Genomic DNA, 12,106 nt, shown 5'->3' with positions numbered 1-12,106 from the left:
GGGGAGGTTTCTTCCATACTGTTCTCATGATAGTGAATAAGTCTCATGAGATCTGATGGTTTTTATAAGGGGAAACCTCTTTTGCTTGGTTCTGATTCTGTCTTGCCTGCTGCCAGGTAAGACATGTCTTTTGCCTTCCACCGTGATTATAAGGCCTCCCCAGCCATGTGCCACATGGAACTGTGAGTCCGTTAAAACTTTTTTTCTTTATAATTTGCGTGTTTATCAGCAGCATGAAAATAGACTAACACAAAGTATAAAAACCAGCATGACAGGAGAGGATGCAGCCAATAATATACTTGCTTTCCTTTAAAGGAAGACCTTATAATCCAGACTTCTTATAGCACATCACCCACAAGAGCCAACATACAACAAAAATTTGCAGGCTGTAAGGAATCAGGAAAATTTGACAAAGAACTTAAGAAAAAGAAGTTAATAGTGACAATCATGAAACAAAACAGAAGAAAAAAATACCAGAAAAGGACTTCAAAAGACCGATAAATTAAGTGCAAAGATTTAAAAGAAAATACAGACATATGAGGGAATGTATGGAAAACCTCAACAATAAAATGAAAACTACAAAAAGGTAAAAATGGAAACCATAGAAAGAAAAAGTTATCAGAAATAGAAACTTAACTGAGTAGGCTAACAGCAAATTTGAAAGAACAGATGAAAAACTTTGAACTAGAAGAAAAATCAATAAAAAGGTTAAACCTGATAAACAAAAAAGAAAATGATATGGAAAAAATGATTAGAGCCATGGTGAGATTTAGGATAATTTCAAATAGCCTATTCTACATGAAATTCAACTCTTGGAATAGAGAAGAGAATAAATGAGACAACAAAAATAAAAGAAAATTAAATAATGGCCAAAAAAATTTCTGAAATTTGGTAAATAATATTAATAATTACCAAAACAGTTAATTTGCAGATCTAAAAACTTATTCAGTAAATGTACTGAGTAAAAAATAAATAAATAAATAAATAATAAATAAACACAAACATAGACATTTCCAGTATCAAACTTCTGAAAACCTAATATGAAAGTATTGTTTGCTGTGTCTGTGTAGGAATACAGCTAATTATTGTGTATTCATCCTGTATCCTGCAAACTTGCTAAACTAATTTATTAGTTTTAGTAGTTTTTAGTGGATTTTTAGTACTTTCTATATACAAGACCATGTCTTCTGTAAATAGCAATAGTTTTACTTCTTCTTTTCCAAACTGGATGCCTTTTCTTTTTCTTGCCTACTTTCCCTGGCTAGAACCTCCAGGGAAGAAAAAATAGAATCTTTGTCTTGTTCCTAATCTTAGAGGGAAAGCATCCAGTCTTGCACCATTCAGTATGATGTTAGCTGTGGCGTTTTTTCAGATGCCATTTTTATCATGTTGGGAAATTTTCCTTCTTGTTCCACTTTGGTGAGTGTTTTTACAAGGCATTTTTTTGTTCTTGTTTGTTTGGCTTGTTTTGGGCTTGTCTTTAATAATTTATGTTCTTTATTCTCTTTGTTTTTGCTTATTTAATACTTCCCTTTCTCTTCCCCTTTCTTTTTCCTCTTTGTTAGCGGGGGGAAGAAGAACATGCTTAAAAAGTTGGCAATTCCTTGGGAGATGGAAAGAGAGTGTATGTACTCCCTATGTTTTCGAGTTTCTCCTGTAAAGTAAGCTGGCACTGGAGACTGAATCTTGGTGAGCCTCGATATTTAGATAAGAGCAGCCAAGAAAGGATGATTCCAAACCTCTAGGATAAGTGAAAACCTGGCCTGTAAGAAACAGGTAATGACCCAAACTAGGCAAACTGAATATGCCACTGATACAGGAGGTCAGCACAAGATCAGAGAGCGGAGATTAAGCTAAAATGTTTAGGAAACAGACAAGCATAGAACCGAGCCCAGGGAACAATGGGAAAGACAAGAAATAGGTAGGAGAGTTCTGGGCTGTGTCCCTGAGCCCAGCTCGAGTGGCCAAAGCTCCCTGACAGGAGGCCAACTAGGTGGCTTGTGGCAGCAAATCTGCCTGCTTCAAAGACCCAACACCATGATGCAAATGGAGAATGAAGCAATGTGACCCTTCTGCAAGAATCAGTGAGGTGTGAAAAGCAAGTGACTCATCCCCAGGCTCTGTGAAGTGTGGCCTGAAGAAAGCTAAGAAAGAGGTGGAAATGACTTCACTCTATACATTATTGAGAGCAGCTATTTTCTCCTTTTAAATTTTGTCTTATTAACTGAGATTCATAAGGCATGCTACAAAAAACATGAATCCAGTAGACTTGCTAAAAAGTGAATTCATTCTGTAAGCCTACTAAAATTGTCTTTGCATCATAATAGAAAAACAAAAGAACTAAATGGCAGTAAAAACAGAATGCTAACACGAAAATATGAAAGAGCTTTTTGTTCTCCAGGATGCTCAATTAAAATGCATTTTGCTTTGAAATCAGACAACTTTTGACATAGAGTTTGTTGAAGGCCAGATGACAGCCTGATCTGGAAATAATGGAGTATAGGCTATAAGACTGAGGAGTCCGAGCACCAGGGGAAGGGCTGAGGATTTTGAAGGGAAGGTGTAGAAGACAAAACCATCTAGCATTTTGAGGTCAGAGAACAGACACCAAAAACAATCTCAGATTATCAAAGTCAAAGGCTGAGATTTCACATAATGAATATAAAGCTCTCATCTTGATTTCAAAAATTAAATAGCAAAAGCCACCTAGTCTGGGCAGAGCTAGCATCTGAAATGCATTTTTGTGCTCTTTGCTGGTTAAAAAAAAAAGTCTCGATCTGGGAAGCACTCGGGATAGAGCTCTGGGTCTCACCACTAGGCACCTAGGCACCTAACTGCCCTTCCTCCATTCATTCATTTATTCACTCAACAGATATTCACTGAACACCTACTACGTGGTGGGCACTGTTCTAAGCATTGGAAATGCAACAGTGAACAAAATGGTTAAAAATTCCTGCCCTATGGGGCTTACAGTCTAGCAAGGGAAGAGAGGGAGTAAACAAATAAATAAGTATAATATATAATGGGTCAGATGGTGATAAATATTACAGAGGCTACAAATCAGGAAAGGAAGATAGAGGATGTTAGAGAAACAATTTGAATAGGATGAACAAGGATGACCTCACTGAGAATGTGATACCTCAGCAAAGACCTGAAGCATGTGAGGGAGCAAGCCATGGTGACAGGCATGAAAAAGTATTCCAGGTTGAGCTAAGTTGGTCTTGCTCTACTGACAACATCTTATTCAACTATGTAGCCTCCATCAAACCTGACAAGCAAGGTTATACTTTTCATCTTGATAGGTAGTATAATGAAGAGAAAGGCTTTCAGTGAATTTTGGTCTGTCTTCACAATTGACTAGACATATGCCCCTCTGAGTGCATTAAAATGAAAGTGGTTATGTTTAGTATATGAGCTCAGAGTACAAGGCCACTATATACCATTTTCTCTTTTTCATGATCCTGTAATATGGCCTCCTTTCTCTCAAATGCATCTTTCAGATGCAAACACCAAAAGCACACTGATTTTTATCAAACTTATTTCCTATTCCCCAAATAATCTAAGTTTGTTCAGTTATCCTTGGTTTGGAGAAGGATGGATATATGAGAAAAAGTTGATAGTGTGAGGGGAAGAAAGCTTATTAGGAGGCATCCCATATAGGAATTTAGGGGAAAAATAATTTGTCTATTACAAGAAAAGATACTTGTGCTTCTGAGTGGCCTTAGGCTTTGCTTTTCTTCTGGGTGCCCATTAGCCTCAGATTTACCATGAGGAGAAGATGAACTGGCCCCAAATCAGCAAAGATAAGAGGCTTCCTGGCGAGAAGTGAACGAGAAAGACAGGAAGCAACAAAGAGGGCCAGAGAAAGATTAGGAGAAAATGCTGTCCTAGCAGCAGTAAATAAATCATTTGCTAAAAAGGATATTTGGCTAAATTGCCTCCCCGTTTGTATTCCCACTGGGCATTTTTAATCAGAAAATGCAGAGCATCATGAAAACAGTTCAGAGGTGGAGACTGTGTTGCCCGAGGAACCTAGAGGAGCTTGCGACGGAGGGAGCCATGTTGCCAAAGTGTGACAGGGGCTCTAATCACAACTTGTGACTCACTAGCTGTATGTCTTTAAGCCAGAAATAAATCCCACAGCCTCAATTATGTCACCTGTAATACAGAGACTCTAAAGCTGTTTCTCTTCACCCTTTCTTCCGACAATATATAAAAAGTAGCGAGTTCTTTTTCGGCATGATCCACAATATTTTCACAAAAGACCTGCCAATTAACAAGGGTAATTAGATTTTAAAAGGAAGCTGATATCTTGAAACTCAGGACTTGGAATCTGAGTTGCTATGATCTATGCTTGAGCCTTGTCTCCTACATCTATTAAACTGGGTCAGCATGCTCAGACTTCTGAATCCCAATTTTCTTATTATAATATAAACTGGGGAAAGAGATAACCACTTTAAAAAGATTGTTGTAACTGTTAAATAGTGAATGTAAACTTTTTAAAAATAAATTACAAAGCCCTTTATCAAAACATTGTGTGTGGTGTGGGGGAGGGGGCACAGTGTATAGTTTACAAAGGATATTAGCAATACTTAAAACACCTTTTTGATGTAGGTATGATTATAATGGTGCCCATTTCATAGATGAGGATCAAGTTAAATAAGACTACTGTATTAGTTCGTTATAGCACTGCTATTATACAATAATTCATAAAGAAAAGAGGTTTAATTGACTCACAGTTCTGCAGGCTGTACAGGAAGCATGGCTGGGGAAGCCTCAGGAAACTTACAATCACGGTGGAAGGTATAAGGGAAGCAGTCACATTTTCACATGGTGGAGCAGGAGAGAGAGAGTGAACGGGGAAGTGCTACACACTTTTAAACAACCAGATCTCGTGAGAACTCACTCACTATCATGAGAACAGTAAGGGGTATGTCTGCCCCTATGATCCAGTCACCTCACACTAGGTCCCTCCTCCAACACTGAGGATTATAATTCAACATGGTATTTGGTTGGGAACACAGAGCCAAAATTTATCAACTACTAATTATGGAAAAAGAATAAAAATTGTAAATGATCCAAGTTGATCCACATGGATGATGTCAATTAGTCACTAAGCCAAATGCTTTATTTGATGGACCTGAAACTAAGTAGTTTTACAAGTAAAATTATTTGTACTTCCAAATATTATAAATTCCGTGGTCCTGTCTACACACCCAATCTGCACCCCAAAGACAAAAGATGGAGCTGAGGCTTAAGCACTTCATACCTGAACAATATCCAGCTCTCCCCTTTATCCCCAGTACAGACTATACCTTGTCTATACAATACATTTAAATATTGGTTGAATAAATGAGGCATTCTGAACATTGACATAATTCCACCCCTAGGCCAGCTCCAACCACCAGCCTACAGAGTATCAATTCTGGGATCTAGAATTGAATTCTTGGACTAGACATTAGAGGAAAGAGACAAAATACTCAGACTGGTTTGATTTAATAAGTGTGCTAAAAAAAGTGTTGGCATCTAGGTATTCAGAAAAAGCATAAGTAAATGCTCTGTCTTGTTCAAACTCTGACTCTATGACTCCCTTGCTTTTCTTGTTGCCATTCAGATTTTAGAAAAGTTCGTTGCTTACAAAGAAGAGGGCATAGAAAGCTGAAAGTTCTACTTGCTGCAACTTACTATTGTGTCTCCTCTCTTTTTTTTTAATTTTATTATTATTATACTTTAAGTTTCAGGGTACATGTGCACAACATGCAGGTTTGTTATGTATGTATACATGTGCCATGTTGGTGTGCTGCACCCATTAACTCGTCATTTAGCATTAGGTATATCTCCTAATACTATCCCTCCCCCCTCCCCCCACCCCACAACAGTCCCCGGAGTGTGATGTTCCCCTTCCTGTGTCCATGTGTTCTCATTTTTCAATTCCCACCTATGAGTGAGAACATGTGGTGTTTGGTTTCTTGTCCTTGCGATAGTTTACTGAGAATGATAGTTTCCAGCTTCATCCATGTCCCTACAAAGGACATGAACTCATCATTTTTTATGGCTGCATAGTATTCCATGGTGTATATGTACCCAATTTTCTTAATCCAGTCTATCGTTGTTGGACATTTGGGTTGGTTCCAAGTCTTTGCTATTGTGAATAGTGCCTCAATAAACATACGTGTGCATGTGTCTTTATAGCAGCATGATTTATAATCCTTTGGGTATATACCCAGTAATGGGATGGCTGGGTCAAATGGTATTTCTAGTTCTGGATTCCTGAGGAATCGCCACACTGACTTCCACAATGGTTGAACTAGTTTACAGTCCCACCAACAGTGCAAAAGTGTTCCTATTTCTCCACATCCTCTCCAGCACCTGTTGTTTCCTGACTTTTTAATGATGGCCATTCTAACTGGTGTGAGATAGTATCTCATTGTGGTTTTGATTTGCATTTCTCTGATGGCCAGGGATGATGAGCATTTTTGCATGTGTTTTTTGGCTGCATAAATGTCTTCTTTTGAGAAGTGTCTGTTCATGTCCTTCGCCCACTTTTTGATGGGGTTGTTTGTTTTTTCTTGTAAATTTGTTTGAGTTCATTGTAGATTCTGGATATTAGCCCTTTGTCAAATGAGTAGGTTGCAAAAATTTTCTCCCATTCTGTAGGTTGTCTGCTCACTCTGATGGTAGTTTCTTTTGCTGTGCAGAAGCTCTTTAGTTTAATTGGATCCCATTTGTCAATTTTGGCTTTTGTTGCCATTGCTTTTGGTGTTTTAGACATGAAGTCCTTGCCCATGCCTATGTCCTGAATGGTATTGCCTAGGTTTTCTTCTAGGGATTTTATGGTTTTAGGTCTAACATGTAAGTCTTTAATCCATCTTGAATTAATTTTTGTATAAGGTGTAAGGAAGGGATCCAGTTTCAGCTTTCTACATATGGCTAGCCAATTTTCCCAGCACCATTTATTAAATAGGGAATCCTTTCCCCATTGCTTGTTTTTGTCAGGTTTGTCAAAGATCAGACAAACAAAGAGCCAAATCATGAGTGAACTCCCATTCATAATTGCTTCAAAGAGAATAAAATACCTAGGAATCCAACTTACAAGGGATATGAAGGACCTCTTCAAGGAGAACTACAAACCACTGCTCAATGAAATAAAAGAGGATATAAACAAATGGAAGAACATTCCATGCTCATGGGTAGGAAGAATCAATATCATGAAAATGGCCATACTACCCAAGGTAATTATAGATTCAATGCCATCCCCATCAAGCTACCAATGACTTTCTTCACAGAATTGGAAAAAACTACTTTAAAGATCATATGGAACCAAAAAAGAGCCTGCATTGCCAAGTCAATCCTAATCCAAAAGAACAAAGCTGGAGGCATCATGCTACCTGACCTCAAACTATACTACAAGGCTACAGTAACCAAAACAGCATGGTACTGGTACCAAAACAGAGATATAGACCAATGGAACACAACAGAGCCCTCAGAAATAATGCCGCATATCTACAACTATCTGATCTGTGTCTCCTCTCTTAATGACTTGTTCTTTTTCTTTTCTTTTCTCCACTACCTTACGATCCTTTCTCTGACATCTGCCTTCCTAACTTCCTGTCATCACTTTGACTCTCAGTCTTATCTGTAAAATGAAAATAATAGAGATTTTTCATATTGAAGGTATTAGGATATTATGAGAATTAAATTAAATAATTACTGTGATGAGCTTACCACAATGATTGGCACAGAGTAAGACCGCATGAAAATGTCTGTCATTACTTCTATCGCATTCAACACTTACAGCAACCTTAGCACATAAAAAGTGACTCACCCAGAGAAAATAGTAAAATCCAGATCTGGATATAGGTCTTCTTATTCTACAGGCCATATTGATCCATCTTCCCAAGCTGAAAGAGAAGACAGAAAAGTACCTGGAATTGCACTTTTCCACTGAGGCAGACAGAACAAGAAGCTGGAAGGAAGCAACCCAACTATGTAAAATGCAGCTCAGCATGATAGGCAGGGCACAGTACAATGATCATAGATATATTTACAGTACAAGTGAGCCAGCCTGGCATACATCTTAATTCCATCCTTGTAAGACTCTCAGCAGAGAACCCAGCTGAGTCCATTAAGACTTCTGTCTACAGAACTATGAGATAGTGAGTGTTGTCTTATGCCACCAGATATGTGATCATTTGGTATGCAGCAAAATAAAGCCAAAGCAACCATTATATGTTGCAGTGTCCCCAGTTTGTAGAATACATGGGTCCAGGAACTAAGGGTAGAAGTAGCCCAGCCTCCCTCACCACCACTCCCAATGATATAGTGTGTTTCCTGTCCCGAAATGTTAGGTTCTGTCATTCTAGAGGGTCTAGTTCCCTTAGGGGAAATGAATACGGCAGGAATACAATGAGATATCCAATCAATTTTAAGCTATGACCACAGGTCAATGACTTCAGCGTTCCTGTGTCAAAAGGCCAGCAGGCAAGAAAAGGAGTTATCACCCTGACAGGTGTAACTGGCCCTGACTATTCAGAAGATGGGAGTTTTCTTACATATGGAAGCAGAGAAAAATATATTTAAACTAACCCCAAGCAGTGTAACTTTGAGGAAATTTACTGAATTTGTCCCTCAATACAAATGAGTGGAAACAAGGCAGTCCGATTAATGTGTAATCATATTGTCAGCCATTATTCTTGTCATTTGTCATTGTTGTCAAGGAATGTAAAAGGCAGAGGCTCCAATGGAGTTTAGACTGATGCACTGAGACTTCTCACAGCATTGACAAGGAAGCTAAATGTCTGATATGAGCCCAAGGTTTCACCATTTCATCTCAAGAAAGTAGACATGAACAGTGATCAAGCTCTGAGCTTTGTTGTTCTGATTTTGGATAAAGTTGCATTTTGTACCTTCTTGCTGCTGCTAAAATATTCTAACGAGCTTAACTTATCTCAAGTTAGTCCATCATCTCTTGGCAATAATTACTTTGCAATTTTTCAAAAGACCATAAATTGACTGCTAGGAAATCACTTTTGGACACCAGTAGCCCCATCCTTTGGAAGGTGAAGCAGTGAGGTTGAAGAGCCTTGAGCAGATGTCCCCCAAACATTGGCATACACTTTGGACAGCTGCTACCTGAGCATTGCAAGCTGCCTGCTCTTTACCCCCTCATCTTTGCCCCATCTACCATAGCATATTTTTGGAGACAGAGCAAGTTGTTTCAACATTGCAATAATTAAAGAGCAATCACAGAGGAAAGCAAACAAATTAAATCCAAATGCATGTAGGATGTGGCACATTAGGAGGCTGTCTGTAGTTGGCAGACAAGTATTTATTTTTAAAGTTACAAGAATGTGTTTTCCAACTTGATTCTTTCACTCCCTAAAGGCTTGACAGTTTTGCAACAAAGGCCGTGTTGACCCTCTTGAAGGAAATCCCTTGGGACGGATACTGGCTGCAGACTTCAAATGAGCTCATCGACTTAATCATGGCACACGACCATGAGATAAACACAAGTGCAAAAATATTGCTGTGCTCTCAAGAAGTCGGACACAGCCTCAAAATGCAAGAAAGGACATATTGTCCATCGGAAAGGACATTACCAAGAAAGTCAGGAAAACTGGAGACAGCCGACTGGAGTACAAAAACCCAGAATTCAGAGTCTTCCTGCCACTGAGCTTGAAACCTGACTGTACTCCTCATAAAACATTTTCATTTTCTTTTCTTTTTCTTTTTTGGTACTAAACCATTTGGTTCATCTAACACTCATGATATTTGCCTGGCGAGAAATTGGCAGAAAGGATTCTAAAACATGTTTTATAAACTTTGTGAGTTACATCTAATGACAGAAGAGCAACCAAACTAATAGTTATATATAATGAGAGAAGAGCAACCAAACTAATACTAATAATAAGCTTTTTCTGTTTATACTGGTTTTAATTTGCTAAATATGTGTTCAACTATCTTTAAAACATGAAAATGAGAAGAAAAAAATAACATTCAATAGAGGAAAACCAGAGGGATAATAAGTAATCCTCTAGTTGATGGCATTTTAATCTTCATGACTTGAATGGGTTTGAGAAGGAAGAACAGCCATCTGATGTTAGTTGAAATTCTAATGGACCATTTTTTTTTATAAAATGGAATATATAATTAAAATGGAAATGAATGCTCCAGCATTGACAAAAGATTACTTTCAGTTACAAGTAACCAGGGACCTATTGTCAACTCATCATTGGCATCTGTTAAAAAATGACCACCAGTGACTTCTGTGAGTCAGAAGTAGAGAGTGAGTTGCAAGAAACCAGAACACCCAGGACAACCCTTCCTTTCCCACTTAAGAAGTAACTTTCTCAAGGTCATGGGAGTGCACGTGTTCTCTCTCCTACTCTCCCTCTCCCTGTCCCTAACAGCATAAACAAAGAGTAATTATATCAGTGATAGAGATAACCATTGCTAAGGAGACTATAATTGTTACAACTGTGTAAACAGGGAAAAGGACCCTATTTTATGCTAATAAATCAATGAGGAAAAATTGCCTATTCATTTTCAGCAGCATGCCTATACAAGGTAATTGTGTTTAATGGTTTATATTTCTTCTTCACTATCGTACTTTATTCTTTTAGAAATTAGAGAACTTAGCAAAGTCAAACTGTATCTTCAGTGGCTAATACAGACTCTAGCAGAGAGTAAACACAAAAATAATTTAAGTATTAATACAATCTTCAAGGTGCATATTTTATTATAATAGTAAATATTGACAACTAATAACAATAATAATAAAACAGCTCTATGTTAGGCCTTGAGCTAAGAAATTTTATGTCATTTGGGCCTTAGGAAAAATTCAAATGAGGTAGTAAAAAACAACATCATTCCTGCTACCTGGTCTACAAATAAAAATAATGGGACAAAGGGTGATTAGGTAATTTATATAAGCTCTCTCAACTCATAAATAATGGAGCTGGTATTTAGACCTATACTGGCTCATAACTTGTTGAAAACATGAGTATGAAGGTTATGAGGTGTGTCTGATTGTGGGATGTTGCTTGTGGCTGAGCTGCTGATTGTACCTAAATTTGCACCCTTCAACTATTCTGTTTGCATAAAAAACCTCTGGTTTTAGCTGGGCCCGTACTCATGAAGTTGGGAAAATACATCGTTTCCCAATTTCCCTTGCAGCTGAGTGTGGCCACATGATGAGTTTCTGGGCACAGAAAATCATAGAGGTGATGAATACCCTTCCAGGTGAGATTGTGCCGGTATAGAGGACAGGTTGCCCTGCGCCCTCCCTCCCATGTTGCTCTCTCCACTTGGATTTGCATGTCCCCTGCAGAGTAAGAGGTTTCAGCAGGTCTCAGTCTGACTGGAGACGTGGAGCTCTTTCCCAGCCCACAGCCCACCATCGGAAATTGCTTTCACTGAGACTGTCCATGATCATATTTTCTACGTCCCAGCCTGACGCTTCTTGGGCATTGGAACCCATTAGCTATAACCTCCTTCCAGAAACCTTTTCCTCTCCCGAATTCTGGGAAGGTGCTCTTCAAGTTCTCTCTTTCCAGTTCTCCAACTGCTCCTCCTTGATGCTGGCCCCATTTACTCCAACAGATGGGATTAACCAGGAATCCATTCTAGGTTTTCTTTTTTATTTTACTTGGAATTCCTAACCATTCCACAGAAGTAGTTGGCTTCACTATCCTCTACACAGCCATACTTTTAAAATCCTTCCCTTCAATCCCCATCTCTCCGCTGAACTACAAACCCCTGGGTAGAATGGCTACTGGAAGACTCCATCTGTAATGTCCTACATGCACATCTAACTTCAGCCTACCCAAATGAGCTTTGAGACATCCACCTAGCCCGCCTCTCTTCTGTTACCCTTCCATCTGAAGGCCTCCCTGTTGAAAACACCCTTACCTTTACTCCTGGAAAAGGGCAACGCAGGAGGCAGGGAGGCCAGCCAGGAAGCTCCTGCAGTAGAAGCCTGTGTATAAGGTAATGGCTGTGAATGTGGAAGGGATGGTATGACATGCAAACTTCCCAATATAAAATTAGTCCTAGAATCCCAAATGGCAAGTGGGCTGCATTTGTGATAAGAACAATGGGTATCTAC

Source organism: Nomascus leucogenys, chromosome 16, assembly GCF_006542625.1.
Source record: "Nomascus leucogenys isolate Asia chromosome 16, Asia_NLE_v1, whole genome shotgun sequence".
Taxonomy (NCBI): Eukaryota; Metazoa; Chordata; class Mammalia; order Primates; family Hylobatidae; genus Nomascus; species Nomascus leucogenys.
This window is presented reverse-complemented; position numbering follows the sequence as displayed.